The following is a 16423-nucleotide window of genomic DNA, read 5'->3' on the forward strand; positions in this document are numbered from 1 at the left end:
CCAAGGTCTTCCTTCACTGACCTTCCATGGCTCTAATTCAAGAGGAAGTAGTTGTTTATTACTACAACCAATTATTTATTACTACCTATAACCCCTACACTAGAATTATTTTCTCCAGCTACCCCAAAATAGATGGGGTGGGGATGACTATACATTTCTGACCTGTGATATGGAGAATTGGTTTTAATATATCTGGGTGGGGAAATCTGTATTTGGTCTTCTCCTTTTCTATCTACACTTTTTTTCTCTCTCTTTTTTTCCCCTACTCTCCATGTTTCACTATCTCTTTTTTCCACATATCTCAGGAATAGACAAAACACTAGCAAGAGCTGGCATTAATACTAACAAACATTCAGGATGGGTTTGCTCCATGTTAGGTGCATTACATCATAATTTTTGAATAAAACAATCTCATTTAATGCTCCAAATAGCCTAGCGAGGCCCAAGTTAATCCTTTCCATTTGACAGAGGAGGAAACTGAGACACAGAGACGCGACTTGCCCAAGATCACACAGGGAATGGCAGAATCTCAATCTGATCCCAGGGCCATCTGACTTCCAAACAAGTGCTATTTCCATAGTGTTGAAGGTAGCGAGTTCATGTATCAGGGTCCTTTAAAATGTGGTTTAGTAGGTTTGATCACTTAAGCTGCACTGGTGATTACGACCACCTGTAGTTAAGGGGGATTACAAATATTTTTGAATTTCCACAAGTGAAAGAGGTGTGATGATAAAATTACATATGCATGAGATTAAACGACTGACTGCAAGAGCCACACACAAAAACTAGTCTCCTCGTATTTTGGCCAGGGTTTATGTATTTGAATTGTAAATTCAGGGATCCTGGCTCAGTTTATTCCTCTTAATAAGCCTGTGATCACAGCTTTTACATTAAAATCGTCTCTCCCTTTCGACAGAAGAAACCTAAAATCCAAATTTATTCATTGTTCTTTTTTAATAACCTCCTTATATGTGTAGTTTAAAAAATAATTTCCTCTTGGCCCAAGTAAATCAAGAGAAAATGACTTCCCAGCCATAGTTTTTAAATGTGCCAGTTTTGTTGTGGGCGTGAAAATTGTGAGAATCCCATGGATCCAGTCCTGAGTACATCCAGGGTGATGAATCACTGCTTCCACCAGTCACTTCCCCAGTAGGCAGCTCAAGTCATCCCAGGCTCCTCTCTGCTCCCTCCTACCCCCCTTATGTGGCCATCCCTTCTCACCATGACGCCACTCTCCACTGACAAGCAAGGAACACCTGCCAGAGGGTGACTTCACCAGACCAATCACTCTGACAACTGCCCAAATAAAACCGTGTCATTTAAACCATGAACAACAATGCAACAGGGCTGGGGAACTCAGACAGAGTTACAGAAAAAGTGGGGGAAGGGAGAGAGGGAGAGAGTGGGGGGGGGAGAGAGAGAGGGAGGGAGAGGGAGGGAGAGGGAGAGGGAGAGGGAGGGAGAGGGAGAGAGAGAGAGAGAGAGAGAGAGCGAGCACGCTATTGCCACAAACAATTAGAAAACACAGACAACGCAGCTGGAGAGAAGCGTAAGGGTCAGAAAGCTTTGGGTTTGAGCCCAGCAGTACTGCTGACTGGGGATGCAACCTTGGGAAACTTATTTATCCTCTCCCATCCCGTTTTCCTATTTGTAGGTCGGAATAACAACAGGAGCCAACTCATGGTGTCTGTAAGATACTGAGTATTTATACAGAACACAAAGCACGCAGCCCTCAATCTGAGTTAGCTGATTTATATTGTATTATTAAATTAAGATTTTATGGCAAGTCTGCCTCCCCTGTCCATTAGTGAACATTCCAGAGCCCAGTGTGCCCCTCTCTGGAGAACTGCTGGCTGCACCATTAAGGAGGACGTGAAAGAAGCCTGGATTTCAGTCCTGGTTTTCCCTCTGGCCAGATGAGGGACTTGAGACAGTCACATTACTTTGGTGTCAGTTTCCGTTTCTGCCAAATACAAGTGTGATTGTCTAATACAGCATCGTTTCCTCTACCAACTGTTCAATACCAGAGTGTCAACACGAGTGGCAAAGGTGCACATTTTAGGCGTCCAGGAACCCTTTCCTTTGAAGCCCCGAGTCCTTTCCCTCCGTACTTGCCCCTCCCCCAGGAGTGTCAAGGTGGGCGGGGCAGGATTCCGTGCTTGGGAATTGTCTTTGATACCTTCTAGAATGCTCCAGTCAAGGCCACAGCAGCATCTCTAATGCTGCTTTGAAATTTTTCCCTTCAGTAGGAAAGTCAGAACTGTCAGAGGAGTTTAACTCCTCTGCTTCTGATTTCTTGGTAGGAACCCAAGAGGGAAAAAAAGGCAAGGGGTTTAAAACACAAAAACAAAACCTTCAGGGGAAGAGGAAAGTCCATATTCTAGTGGATGGCTGGACCAAAAAGCATTCAATGCACACACACTCTGATTACAAGCTTACCTCTGCGGGAAGGTGTATCCACCCACCACGCAGAGCCGTAGCACCAGACTAATTCTGGGCCAGAGCAGAACGGAAGGGTTCAAACGTCCCTTGCCACGCCTTTTGGAATGCCATCCTTCTAGTTCTATACAACACGCTCATCAATACCCCTAACGGGAACTTTCAGATGGCCTGCACTGCCGCCTCTCCCAGGGAGGTGCAGTGGCAATGAGAATAACAGCACCCCCAGTACCTGAAAAGGCTTTATAATTTCATAAAGTGCTTTTATTACCTCTATGCTCTCCTTTGATCCCCACAACGCTACCAAGTGGGCAATGCAGGCATTATTATCCCCATTTCACAGATGAAAACACAACAACGCATTGAGTGAGGTTAAAGATGTGCAGGTCAGGAGCAGAGCTGGGACTGGAGTCAGAGGTGACCTCCTCCACTATCACCACGGGTCCCTGCCACCAAGCAAGCACCCTCTCACACACAAAAAGGAGAAAAGTGGAGTCTTGAGAGTGTCAAGGAAAGAATACTGGGCCAACTGTGAGGGGCTCTGGTTTCCAGTTTTGATTCTGCTCTGACCTGGGGGACCTGGGGCAAGTTATTTGCCTTCTTTGGAGAAAGGTTCGCGTTTATAAAACAGTGTCCTTCAGCTCTAAATTCTAGAACTAATTCCCTGTCTTCTTGGAATGACCATGCTGACATCAGGCTTGGATTGGTAAATGGTATGGTAACAGCAGCCTGAACTGCAACCATCAGTGGAAATGTTCACAGTGAATTCCAATTCTGTCTTTAAAAAAATTCATGGTGAAGAGTTATACCTGCATATTATTGAAAAAGACAATCCTAGAAAGCTTCATAGAAAAACCAGCAGTCCCCTCACTCCATTTCTCATACCCCAAGGGCAACCACTTTCAACTCCCTTAGCTGACTCTTGATATTTCCCTCCATATGGCTAAATAACATGTTTATGTAACTTTTTTAAAAAAAAAATTAAACATGTTTATTGGAGTATAATTGCTTTACAATGGTGTGTTAGTTTCTGCTTTATAACAAAGTGAATCAGCTATATGTATACATATATCCCCATATCTCCTCCCTCTTGCGTCTCCCTCCCACCCTCCCTATCCCACCCCTCTAGGTGGTCACAAAGCACTGAGTTGATCTCCCCGTGCAACGCAGCCGCTTCCCACTATCTATTTTACATTTGGTAGTGTATATATAAGTCCATGCCACTCTCTTACTTCGTCCCAGCTTACCCTTCCCCCTCCCTGTGTCCTCAAGTTCATTCTCTACATCTGCGTCTTTATTCCTGTCCTGCCCCTAGGTTCTTCAGAACCATCTTTTTTTTTTTTTTTAGATTCCATACATATTTGTTAGCATATGGTATTTGTTTTTCTCTTTCTGACTTACTTCACTCTGTATGACAAGACTCTAGGTCCATCCACCTCACTACAAATAACTCAGTTTCGTTTCTTTTTATGGCTAATATCCCATTGTATATATGTGCCACATCTTCTTTATCCATTCATCTGTCGATGGACACTTAGGTTGCTTCCATGTCCTGGCTATTATAAATAGAGCTGCAATGAACATTGTGGTACATGACTCTTTTTGAATTATGGTTTTCTCAGGGCATATGCCCAGTAGTGGGATTGCTGGGTCGTATGGTAGTGCTATTTGTAGTTTTTTAAGGAACCTCCATACTGTTCTCCATAGTGGCTGTACCAATTTTATGTAACTTCTTCTTGACTTTTCAGTTTTAGGCTTTATCTAATGAACTTCCACTATAGAAGATGAGGTTTGTGCTTTCTTTTAAGAACTCCCACCCCTACCACACACATGCACATTTCCTGCCCCCCATGCTGCCAATGCTGTAGTTCTGTCACAATTTGGTTGGATCAATATTCTGTGCTTCTGGTTTCATGACAGTGAAAATGCTATGCACTGCTAGGTCCTGTTGTATCCAATGAGTAATCTTCCTTTCCTGTACACTATTATGTTTCTCTGGAGTTAACCATGAACTGGTTTGCTTAATTTTCTATCTACTGATTACTTTATTCAACCCCAAACTCTCCCTGGGTTGCATAAGTCTCAATACATTCAAACACATCAGGCATTTTACCCATTTCACCTTCTCGAAGTGGTTTCCCCAGGAGACTCTGACCAACTCAAATCTGGATTAGTTCTTCTCTGGGCTGTTGCACAGCTGTTGTCTTGTGATTTCTCTTTCCCCTGATCCTGGAACTCTCTTCACTCTCTATTTTGTTGACTGCCTTGTTCTTAGAGTCTGTGTCTCTCTTGGTTTATGTTCTCATTTTGACGGAGCTTCCTTCCGTAGTCTCCTGAGAGAGGATGTATGTGAGGTAAAACTTTGGAGGTCTCATATATCTGAAAATGTTTTAATCTAACCTCATGTGTAATTGATAGTTTGGTGGGATACAGAATTCTACACTGGAAATCGTTTTCCCTTAGAATTTTAAAAACCTTTCTCCATCATCTTTTAGTTTCCAAAATTGTCGTTCAGAAGCCTAATACCAGTCTAATTCTCGATCTTTTATGGGAAATCTGTTGTTTTCTCTTTGGAAACCAAGCATCTTTTCCTTGTCTTTGGTGTTCTGAAATTTCATAATGATCCTGCCTTAGTATCGATTTAATTTCATCCATTATAATAGGTATTCAATAGATTCAATGGAAAACTCATGTCCATCACTTTCAAAATTTTCTGAATCATCTCTTGAATTATTTTATCCTTTCCATTCCCCCATTCCTTTTCTCTGTGTTGGTTTTCATTTCTACTCTTAGATTTTTTTTTAACATCTTTATTGGAGTATAATTGCTTTACAATGGGTTTGTTAGTTTCTGCTTTATAACCAAGTGAATCAGCTATAGATATACATATGTACCCACATCTCTTCCCTCTTGCGTATCCCTCCCTCCCACCCTCCCTATGCCACCCCTCTAGGTGGTCACTAAGCACCCAGCTGATCTCCCTGTGCTATGCAGCTGCTTCCCACTAGCTATCGGTTTTACATTTGGTGGTGAAGATTTTTAATTTGTTACAGCTCTCTTTTATTTTTGAGCATTCCTTTTTTCTTTTAGAACATTCTATTATTCTTTTATGATGTCATATCTCCATTTATCTTTCTGTGTTTGTTAAAAACTCTGTCTTTCATATTAGATGCTTTCCTCAAATGCCTGGTTCTTGGTTATTTGCTTACATTTAAGAGTGGGGTATTAAAAAGCTGAGTATGACTTTGTGGTTCATGACAGGGGTTCATTGTGGGAGCCGGGTTGGAGGGAGAAAGCAGGGAGTCTTCAGTGAAACACATAAATGTACCCTTAACTCCACTGCTTGTGCATGGTGTCCCAAGTCGAGGGACCACCAGTTCATATATCCAAAGAATAACTCTACTCAGAGAAGGGCTGGGGCAGTTTCTCAGAGGGAATTTAGGATCAAATAGCTACTTAAACAGATTTTTAAACAATATTCTATTGTCAGCCCACATCCTACCCCACTTTCAGAGATAATTCTTGCCATCAATTCTTGGCAGTGAGTTCTGTGATGTTCTAGATTTTCCCCATTACTGGACTGAGATTCAGCTTTCTTTTCTTTTTAAATTTTTGACTATGTCGGGTCTTCATTGCTGCATGTGGGCTTTCTCTAGTTGCGGCGAGTGGGGGCTACTCTTCGTTGCGGTGCGTGGTCTTCTCATTGTGGTGGCTTCTCTTGTCATGGAGCATGGGCTCTAGGTGCACAGGCTTCAGTAGTTGTGGCTCATGGCATCTAGAGCGCAGGCTCAGTAGTTGTGGCTCGTGGGCTTAGGTGCTTCGCGGCACGTGGGATCTTCCCGGACCAGCGATTGAACCCGTGTCCCCTGCGTCGGCAGGCAGATTCTCAACCACTGCACCACCAGGGAAGTCCCAGGATTCAGCTTTCTTATCTGGTAAGGCACAGATCTGTATTCCATGGGCTTTCTAGCTTCCAAAATAGTTGCTGATGTATTCTCATGTGTGGCCTTATGGGTTATCCTTTAAAAAGACTCTTTACAAAGGATTCTAGTGGATTTTGAGAACAGAATTAAATATGTGTGTTTAATCTGCTATCTGTTACTAACCATTTTGTCTAAGCTCCTTCATTCTGTCTTTAACATAGTAAAATAGTCAAATATACTTTGGACCAACAATATAGTAACATTGTCTGAAAAGAAATCTTAATCCACTGGAAAACTGACAATTTCTTTATGTCATTTATTATTGCCCATATCTCAATTCTCATTTCTGCCTAGTACATATCTGTAGGCCTGGTCCTCTCCAGTGGATTTGTAATTGGAGTCTTTTAAATATCTATTTGACCATTAATCTGTGGTCAGCAATGTGCAAAGCCAGCCAAGACCAAATGATGTCAATTTCATTTACTGTCTCTTGGGCAAGGAACAATTTTCCACCTCAGGTTATTTACAAAAGTTGAGTCATTTGCATGTTCATTATTTTAATTATGAAATGGCTATTCCCTACCTGCTTAAAAACCCCAAACCCCAAAGTTGAATCAAGTGGTAGAATTCTTTAATTTTGAAGAATTGTGCAAATTGTGGAAAAGCACAGTGTGTTGACAAGCATGGCCTCTGGTATCATACTGCCTACATTTGAATCTCTGTTTCCCTCTATGCGACCTTGAAAAAACTGGTTAACCTCTCTGTGCTTTGGTTTCCCCATCTGTAAAAGAGCAACAATAGCATCTGCCCTGTAAGTTTATCGGGAAAATGAAATGGAAATAGAGATAAAGCACTTTTCCTAGTGACGACACATAGAAAAAACTCAATAGATGTTAGTTAATTCTATCATTATTATCCCATATTTTTAAGGCCTTAGGAATAAAATTAATAGATATGCATTAACTGTAACTTGGCTTGATAATGAGACATTCCTTTACTCCTCAGTGATATAAGAGAAATAATAGTGTCATGCGACGGTTAAATTAAAAATTCAGCACCTGGTGGATTCGAGAAGAAACACACAGTCTGGCAGAAAGAGGTCTCAGGTCAGAGAGCGCTAGTGGGATATGACTGATGGAATGTACACATTGGATGGATGAACATCATCCAGAAGCATGTCCTGCTATTATATTTAAAAAGGATACTGCCAGAGTCTGAACTATGGTGACAACAGCCAAGGCATTTCCACGAACCAGAAAAGGCTAGGCTCTGTGGTAACAAAGCAATCCTTATCTCAGTAGCTTAACAGAAGAAGCTTTATTTCTTGATTCCACCAAGTCTGATGTGGATCAATAGTCCTTCTGCATCTTGTTTCTCTACCATCTGGAACACACGGTCTCCAAGGTCTCCAAGAGAAGGGAGAAGGGAGAGAGAAAAGGCACATCAATTCTCCAGTGCCTTGCACTAGAACTCGTACTGCATCTGCTAACGTTCTATTTTCCAGAACTCAGTCTTTTGGCCCCAACCTCACTGTGAGGCGACAGGGAAATGTCATATCCTGTGTGCCCAGGAAGAGCAGACAGGGTGGTGAGTACAGAGCCTCATGCAGGACACTCCCTTTGTGGAGATCTGTCTGGACAGCCAGCTGCTTTCACCAGGGAACACTTTTCCATCTATTTCTATCTGAGTACCCATGGTTGTGCATGGTGGGCTGCCAGTCTCTTTGCTCAAGTCCCATAGAACCCATAGGTGGCCAAGCCCTGAAACCTATGTGCTTAGCCATCCTAGTACGCAAGGCAGTGAGAATCTAGGCAGACAATATGGTTGGAGCTCCACCTCTAGTGGTGTGTGGTGTCTGGAATCTGTTGACTAAAACCTGGTCTTCAAAATGAGCCCTATTCAAATGTATCCCTTGCCCATCATTCCATGAGTTCTGCCTTGCGGCTGAACTTAGAGATTCTAATGGGTGACAGCTGAAGGAATAGAAAGAAAAGAAATTACTCTAGAATATTATATCTTTATTATAATTATTTATTAGGTCAGACCTAATAACAACAATATTTTGTATATCATAGTTTATACAAAGTAGTTTTATCTCTGTTGCCTTATTTTATCATCAAAATCATTTGAGAAGTAGCAGAATTATCATAATTTTACATACAAGAAAATGAAGGCTCAGAGAATGGAAGCATCACATTCAGAATCCCTCAGTGGGGACTTCCCTGGTGGCACAGTGGTTAAGAACCCGCCTGCCAATGCAGGGGACACAGGTTCCATCCCTGGTCTGGGAAGATCCCACATGCCATGGAGCAACTAAGCCTGTGTGTCACAACTATTGATCCCATGTGCCGCAACTACAGAGCCTGCATGCTGCAACTACTGAAGCCCGCGCACCTAGAGCCCATGCTACACAACAAGAGAAGCCACCGCAATGAGAAGCCTGCACACCGCAATGAAGAGTAGCCCCCGCTCGCCGTAACTAGAGAAAGCCCGCGCACAGCAACGAAGACCCAATGCAGTCAAAAACAAAACAAACAAACAAAAATCACTCAGTGAGCCGTTGCTGGAAGTGACCCTGGAGCCGGGTCTTCTCACTTGTGTCCAACTTGGACTTTTCCTTTGTGTGTCTTAGGTAGTTGTTGGACACGCATTATTGCTCTGTTCTGTACTATGGGGCAAACAAAGTCTTTGAACTTAAGTAATTTAGAATCCATCCTGATAAAGAGGCCTACCACATTTCATGAAACAATCTACAAAAATTAGGAGAGAATATATAATTAGGGATTAATTTAGTTCTTCCGGTCCAAAAGGACAGTTTTGCTCAACAAAGATGGAGTATTTAAATGGCTCCCAAACCTCGTACAGCCTCATGTCTCCATGTCCTTGCCCAGGCTGTTCCTTGGACTTTCTCTTAGATCTTAGCCCAGTAATCTCATCTGCCTACTGCTGGTTCAAATGCTACTCCCTTCCCCCAAGGTCTTCCCCAAGCTCTCCAGTCTGCCCTCTCCAAGGCGCCCTGCACCTGCCTCTTCTGCACTGAGCACAAATCACATGTGTGTTCAGGCTGTTGATTTTGGATGGAGATGGACAGGATGGAGGGGATGTATGGTATCTTTTTCTCCTTCAGGTAAGTCTTTGATTTCCTGAAGGTGGGAATCAAGCCTCTTCCTGCTCTGCATCTCCAGGGCCCAGTGTGGTTCCTGACATGAGTTAAAGGTTCATGGAATGAAAAAAACAAATGATCTGGAAGAGAGCACAGAGTTTCCAAAGATGCCCAGTATAGTTCCATTAGGTGTCTTTCCTAAGCTTGAATTTTAGAATTTTGGAGGCAGGAGACCAGAGCTAAAGAAAATGGGTGGAAGAGAAGAAAGGGGCTGCACCAGCAGATGCATACAAATGTCTGGGGTCTGTACTCCTGTTACCTGAACACGAAGCCCCCCAACAGCGACCTCTCTATTCTTTCACCCCCCTCCCTGTGCTGTTGGGCTTTGTTCACCATTTCTGACTTGACTGGTGCTGTGATTCTTCTCCAAACGGCCGCCTTTGGCGTGGCGGTGAATCAGCTTCTCTGTGTGCAGAGAACCCTCGAGTGTGGAAGAGCAGGGGGTGCAGTTAGCAGGACAGGTTCTGGGTGCTTCTCCCCAAAGGTCTCTCCTAATCCTTAAGGAGTATTCTTTGCTTAGGCACTGGGAAAATCTGAATCTGTGTTCATAACTGGGACACATGAAGCAAAAGGGGTTGATAAAACATAAAAATCCCCAGTTTCTCTTCCCACGGTTTGACCTCAAGGAAGTCAACTAAGCCAACAGCGTTTCGGTTGACTCCTCTATAAAGGAATCTAATGATACTTCGCCCAACTCGTGGAGGAGTGGCGAGGCTTCATTACCCGAGGCTCATTTCTTTCAGCACTTTGGATGCTCGGCATGGGCACAAAATTATGTTATTACTTGGAATAATAATAATAGTTCTCCCTAATAATTGTGTGTTATTATTGCATTGAAGGAACTGTACTAGAGGCCTTCTGAATCTAGTTTAATACCTATAAATGTCTCTCCCTAGCAAAACAAGGGAGCATTGCCCAGTGATTACAGTTTGTCTTACATTTCAAAACTAGTCAGTTCAAACCCTCAGCAGAGTCCTTAAAAGAGCGCCTGGCCAAGGGGGACCTCTTTTGATCGCAGTTCGTTGGACCACTGAAAGCACTAGACTTTTGCAAGGCGGCTGGCTTTCAAAGCGAGGACTTGACAACTCTGAGGGCCCAACATAGCCCTGAAATGATAGGCGCAGAGCCAAGATAAGCAGACCCAGCCTCCCTGCTGCAGCCAGAGAAAGGCGCCCGTATCACAAATCTGATCGCTGCTGCCCCCCTACTTTTGCCACCGATTTCCCCTGGTTCTCAGAGTCAAGTCTAAATGCCTCCCCAAGTCATGCAAACCTTTCGAGTGGTACCCTGACTGCCCCTCCACTTCGTCTCTAGACACCCTCCCTTGTGTGCTCTGTGTCTCCATCCTGATCTTTTATTTCTCCAAACACACCAGGGTCTCTCTCTCCTCGGTCCTTAACAAGCTATTCTGCAGCCTCTCCAAACCCCGTCTTTCCTGTTCTTACCTCTAGCTCTCAGGTAGATGGTTCCTCCTTCTCCAGCCCTCCCCAGTGTCCCACCACATCCTTTGTATCCTGGGTCAAAGACTTGGCAGAGAGAATCGCACTCTCCTGTTGAATTCCGGGTTTGTACATGAAACCGTGTGGGAGCACGAAGTGTGCCGCTCTTGTGCCCTAAGTCTGCGCACAGTAGGTGCTTCACCAATATATGTTGAATGCATGAAAGAATAGCGTTTCACTCTTTTTTCTCTTCTATTCCATTCACTTATATTCAATGCCCTGACTCTCATCCTTATCCTTTTCTACTCCTCCCCTATACCAATCATGGGCAAGGAAAATGGGTAAAAAATGGGAGAAAAGAAAAGAAGGAGTAGATTCCTGAAAGGAGAGAAATACTGCAGGTGGGAGGGATGAGGAACAAGGCGAAGTGAGAAAGGAAGAGGAATATCTGGGAGGGGAAGATCTAAAATGAAAGTAGGGGACAGGTATGTGGATTCTAATATGTTAAGATTAGATGAAAACCATCCTTAAGTTTTCTTTTTCAGGAATTCTTCGCATAAGAGAATGGGGAGGGCAGGGGGAAACTGTTAGGATTCTTTACATACATTATCTCCTTTATTATTCCACTCACCGTATTAGTAATTTTTGCAACAGGTAACAGAGGAAAGCAGAAAAGCTCAGAGAGTTAAGAGTGTCCTGCTCCAGGTCACACAGCTTAATAAGTGGCAAAACCCAACATGAAACCTGAATGTGTCCGAATCCCATCCATTTAGGAGAGCAGGATGCCGGCTCCACTGATGGAGCATCCTTCCTCTGGGATTCTGAGGCCCTCAAGTGTCCCTTCTCTTTGAGATGCAGAAGAGAAAGGGGGTAACATAACTAAAAAGAAAAAAAAAAACCCTTAGCATCCAGCTATGGTGTTAAATGCTGCACTTCGAAGAGTGGTTTCTTACATTTGCATGAAAAATAAAATTCCTGTTTTTTTTCATCAGAAGGAAAATGAACTGAACTGATTTTCCTTGGCTCTTGGTTTGTCTTTCCTATTATTAGGTACATGTCTCTGAGTCCCTTTGCATAAGTAGGCCCAACAAGCAAGCTGTTAATTCCCTGTCACAGCAACATTTCCTGCCACGGTTTGGGCCTGGCAGACACAACTGTGCTTATGCACTTTTGCAAAACCAGCACAACGAAGCCCAGCAGCAGACGCCCTCCACCATCGTTTGCCTTTCAAAAGGCTCTGTGACACCAATTAATAGATGCCAGAAGTCCAGATGCTTACTGACATCTAAATAACTTGGTCGTACTCTCTGCTTTCCGAGGTCTAAATTTCCCCTCCCTTTGGAAAACAAGATTAAAAACAAAAGTCCCACACAGAGCAAGCAACCGTCTTGTCTTTGATTTATGCTATTACAGGAACTGTGGTCCTTGAAAGAAATTCCATCACTACCATCATGAGGACGAAGATGCAGTTAATAAACAAATCCTTCAGGAGCGTGCTCTGATGCTGCTGAACTTTTCGTGAAACAATGATGTATAAGAAAGGAAGATTTTTAAGTAACATGATACAGGCACACATCTACTGTGGAATGAGTCAAGGCCTAGAAATACCATGTGTAACAGAACCAAGTTTATCATCAATAATAACACATTCCTCCTGAAAAATACTAGGTTACTTCGTCTTTCTTCATTCCTGGGCCTGGCTCTGTAAAGGGAAGAGAGAGAACCAAAACCTATCTGTGATTCAATCAGAAAATGCAAATGAGGTCAAGTTTCTGACAGGCTTGTGAGATTTCCCTAGAGAAATTTCCACAGCGTCTAGGCTGCTGCCGGTGCCCTTTGGAGGCTGGGGCTTGTCTGTGGAGTGAAAGGCAGGCAGTGCGAGCCCCCTCCTTCTTCCCTGGGACCATTGGCTGGCTGGACACTTGAATTCCAGTAAGGGATTTCTGAGAGCTGTGGGAATACTATCATCGGGGGACTGAGGTCACACCAGACAGAGCAAAAGGTCATCTTTTCGTGGGTGGAACTCACGGCCTGCCTCTCTATCCTGTCTCAGAGTGAGGACCCGGCACCCCAAATGAGGCAGGAGGGAGGTTCCTTGGGGAGAAGGGATGCTAGAAGCATCCTGCCTGCTTCTGGTATGGTGACTCCACCCCTGTGAATGCTCCAGGGCAACCTGGGAGGAAACCTCTCTCACACAATCCCTCCCCTCCCTGACAACCTAAAGGAAAAGTGTGTGTGTGTGTGTGTGTGTGTGTGTGTGTGTGTGTGAGTGTGCGCGCGTGTGCATTTCACACAGCTCTGTCCTCCCCTGGGCCACCGAAGTCTGAAGCCATCCTGCTACCTTGCGATTGGGAAACTCGTTGTTTGGGACAAGTTGACGAGTGATGCTACAAGTCAGGACGCTGCCCTCTGCCTTCCAGCGACCTGAGGGTAGCTCGGGGAATTTATAGGGTTTCTCTTTGCTCACGCAGGTTCCAGCATGTGTTCTGAAAGTAAGCTTCTTTTTTTTTCCTTCCCAGAGATAGATAAACATTGCCCATCACAACTATATGCCAGTTCCCTTAAGTTATAAGAGACTAGACAGTATCAGAAGCTGGCCTGCAAGGGGTTGACAAAAGTGGGGAAAAGACAGAGCCTCCCCGCCAGCCCTGAGTGTGCCGGAGGTCTCACAGAAAGTGAACCCTTTATTAAACATTTCACGCTTGGGAAAGAGCTGGTGAGAATGAGGCCTGCGTTGCTTGAAAGGGGTTTCAGATTTGAGGTCAAAAAGGTGAATTCTCTTACCTGTAAATTTTTTTTTAAATGATCTTTAAGCCAAATGTGATTCTTCTGGCCTGTAGCTTTCACAGTGAGAATGAGCACAGGGGGTGGGGGCAGGTGTATAGGTCTTAAAGGAAACGTAGAGGAAAACAACACAGGTTTCCCCTAAGCTGTGAAAACTGCATGTCTGGAGGTCCCTACTTCACTATCAGTCAGCCTCGTCTCGGTTTTTCATTTCTGAGCTTCCCTCGACCACGTGTGTTTCAAAGCGAAGTTGCAGTTTACAGACATGAGAACGACGACGGAAGCTTGTGAAAATGCATGTTCCCAGGCCCCGCCCCAAAGGATGCTGGGTATGGTCCAGGGATCTGTAAAGGGGGCAGCAAATTTCTAATCCCCACCCCCCCCCATCCCAACCCACCCCAGCTCTGTTGCCCTAAGAGTCTAGACTTTCTGGAAACAAGCACCACTAGAACTGCAGCTACCCTATTGCCAGAGTACACCTCACCTCTGCCAGGTGTCACCGATTACCTAGTCTCCCCTGCAGGCCCTCCAGCCTTGGCCAAGATTGGCTCCTGCCACCAGCCCCAAAGAAGAGCCCAGAAGCAGGGTGAGTTGGCTGTGTAAGGGATCTATCCTCCACTGAAGACGCCTTCACTGCCTCCAGGCTTTCTGATCACTGGAGGTGGTGTGTGCTCCACTCCTAGGCAACTCCCTACCGTGCTGCAGCTTCCTCCTCCCTCCCTGCCCCTGGCACTCTGCCCACCTCCTTCAGGTTGGCCCTTGACTTGCTCCCGTGATCAGCAATGTGGTCTGTGCCTCCTTGGCTGTTTGCATCAGGGGCTCCTAGCCTCTGTGCTTCACTCCTTGAGCTGCCCAGATCCTAGTGCTAGGGGTCCCCAAAGCCTTCGGCCCTCCAGAAGGTGAGGCTCCCATGAAAAGGATAGCCTTCTAGTCTTTCTCTCATCACCAAAGTGTCCTGAAGGCTTCCATGTGACTGGCAACTCACCATGTTTACCCCTGTACCTGAAATAATCACTCCCTCCACTGCATTCCCCAAAGGCTCAGGACACACATCTACCATTTCACATCATGCTCTAATTATTTGTATCCATCTGTCCTCCCTGTCTAGGCTGTGAGATCTACGATGCCCAAGACTGTGACTCACTCATCTTTGCATCCCTGGCAACTAAGGTGGGGTCTCATGATACTGATAGAAACATTTATTGAGCACTTACTACTGGGCAGGCCCTGTGCTAGGTGCTTTCAGGCACTGTGCCACCTTACCCTCACGACAACCCTCCAAGAGCGACACTTTCATTAATCCCATGTGAATAAATGAGCCAGTGAGGCCAAAGAGTTTAGGTAACTTGACCCAAGTCATACAGCCAGTAAGCAGTCAGGTTAGGATTGGAATCCCAGCAGTCTGACTCTTGACTTCCACAGTAAGAGCTCATTCAAAGTTTGTTAAATAAATAAAGGAAATAGGAACAAAGGAGCAAGAGGAAGCAGCTGCAGAAGCACTGCATTTTGGAGCTAAGAGGAACTTTGAGACCATTTAGTCTAAACCCTGATTTTATTGCTGGAGAAACTGAGGGTCAGAGCAGTGAAACAAGGTGTCCAAGGTAAAACACTGTGGTGATGACGGGCCCCCAGCTGTGGACGAGATGGCCTGAGTCAGAATACAACTCTGTCATCTACTCTCTGTGTGACCGGCAAGTTACTTAGCCTCCTTGTTCCTCAGTTTCTTCATCTATGAAATGGGGATGATAATACCAGAATCTATCTCATTGTGGTGTTGTGAGGATTAAATGAGATAACGCAAATTTCTCAGAACAGTGTCTGGTATATAGCAACACTCTTTCAATGTTAGCTGTTGTCATTATTAGTAGAATCACAGCACTCGGGGCTGACAACAGCCTTGGAAGTCATTAAGTCCAACTCTGATTTTATCGACGAGGAAATGGGGCTTGAGTTCTATGTTTACTTTCACAACTAGAAACGCTAGGATTTGATTATTTTTTAAAAAGCCTGGGGACCTCCTCGTTCCATGCCCTCATTTTGCGAATGAAGAAGCCCAAGGAGTCAGACAACTTGCCAAGTCTCCACCTCGTCAAAGCAGAGTTGGAAGTAAACCTGGGTCTCCTGACTTCAGCTGCACGCCCACAGAACCACCCACTGGTCCCAGGCTTCTCAGCTCAGGAACAGCGAGTCCAACTGTCCACGACTCAGGTTTAGTAGAAACACTCCATGCTGGAGCTCAAATTCACAGAAGCAAGTCCATCAAGATCCGGTTCTTTCATATGACAGGTGGGTAGAATTACAGAATCACATTGCAGCTGGGGATTTGTGAGATCTGCACTGGAAAAAGGCAGAACTCCCCACCAGTAGGCTGACCGGTGAGAGAGTGAGTCAGCATTTATGTTGCAAACTACCCAAGGATATATACTCTAGCCAGCACTCTGCCAGCAAGCACCACTCACCCTCCCTGGGGCCATCTAGCATCAGTGGTTCTTTATCCGCCATGTGCATTAAGTGCCTTTGGAAATGTAGATACCCAGACCCCAGCCCAGACGAGCGATAACAGAATCTCTTGGGATGGGGCCAGGCATCATTATTTTTTAAAGGCCTCCAGGTGATTCTAGTAAGTCCTGAGATAATCCGTAAGGCAAGTGAAATGTCCTCCACCCATAGTATAC

The sequence above is a fragment of the Pseudorca crassidens genome, chromosome 1, assembly GCF_039906515.1.
Source record: "Pseudorca crassidens isolate mPseCra1 chromosome 1, mPseCra1.hap1, whole genome shotgun sequence".
Classification (NCBI taxonomy): domain Eukaryota; kingdom Metazoa; phylum Chordata; class Mammalia; order Artiodactyla; family Delphinidae; genus Pseudorca; species Pseudorca crassidens.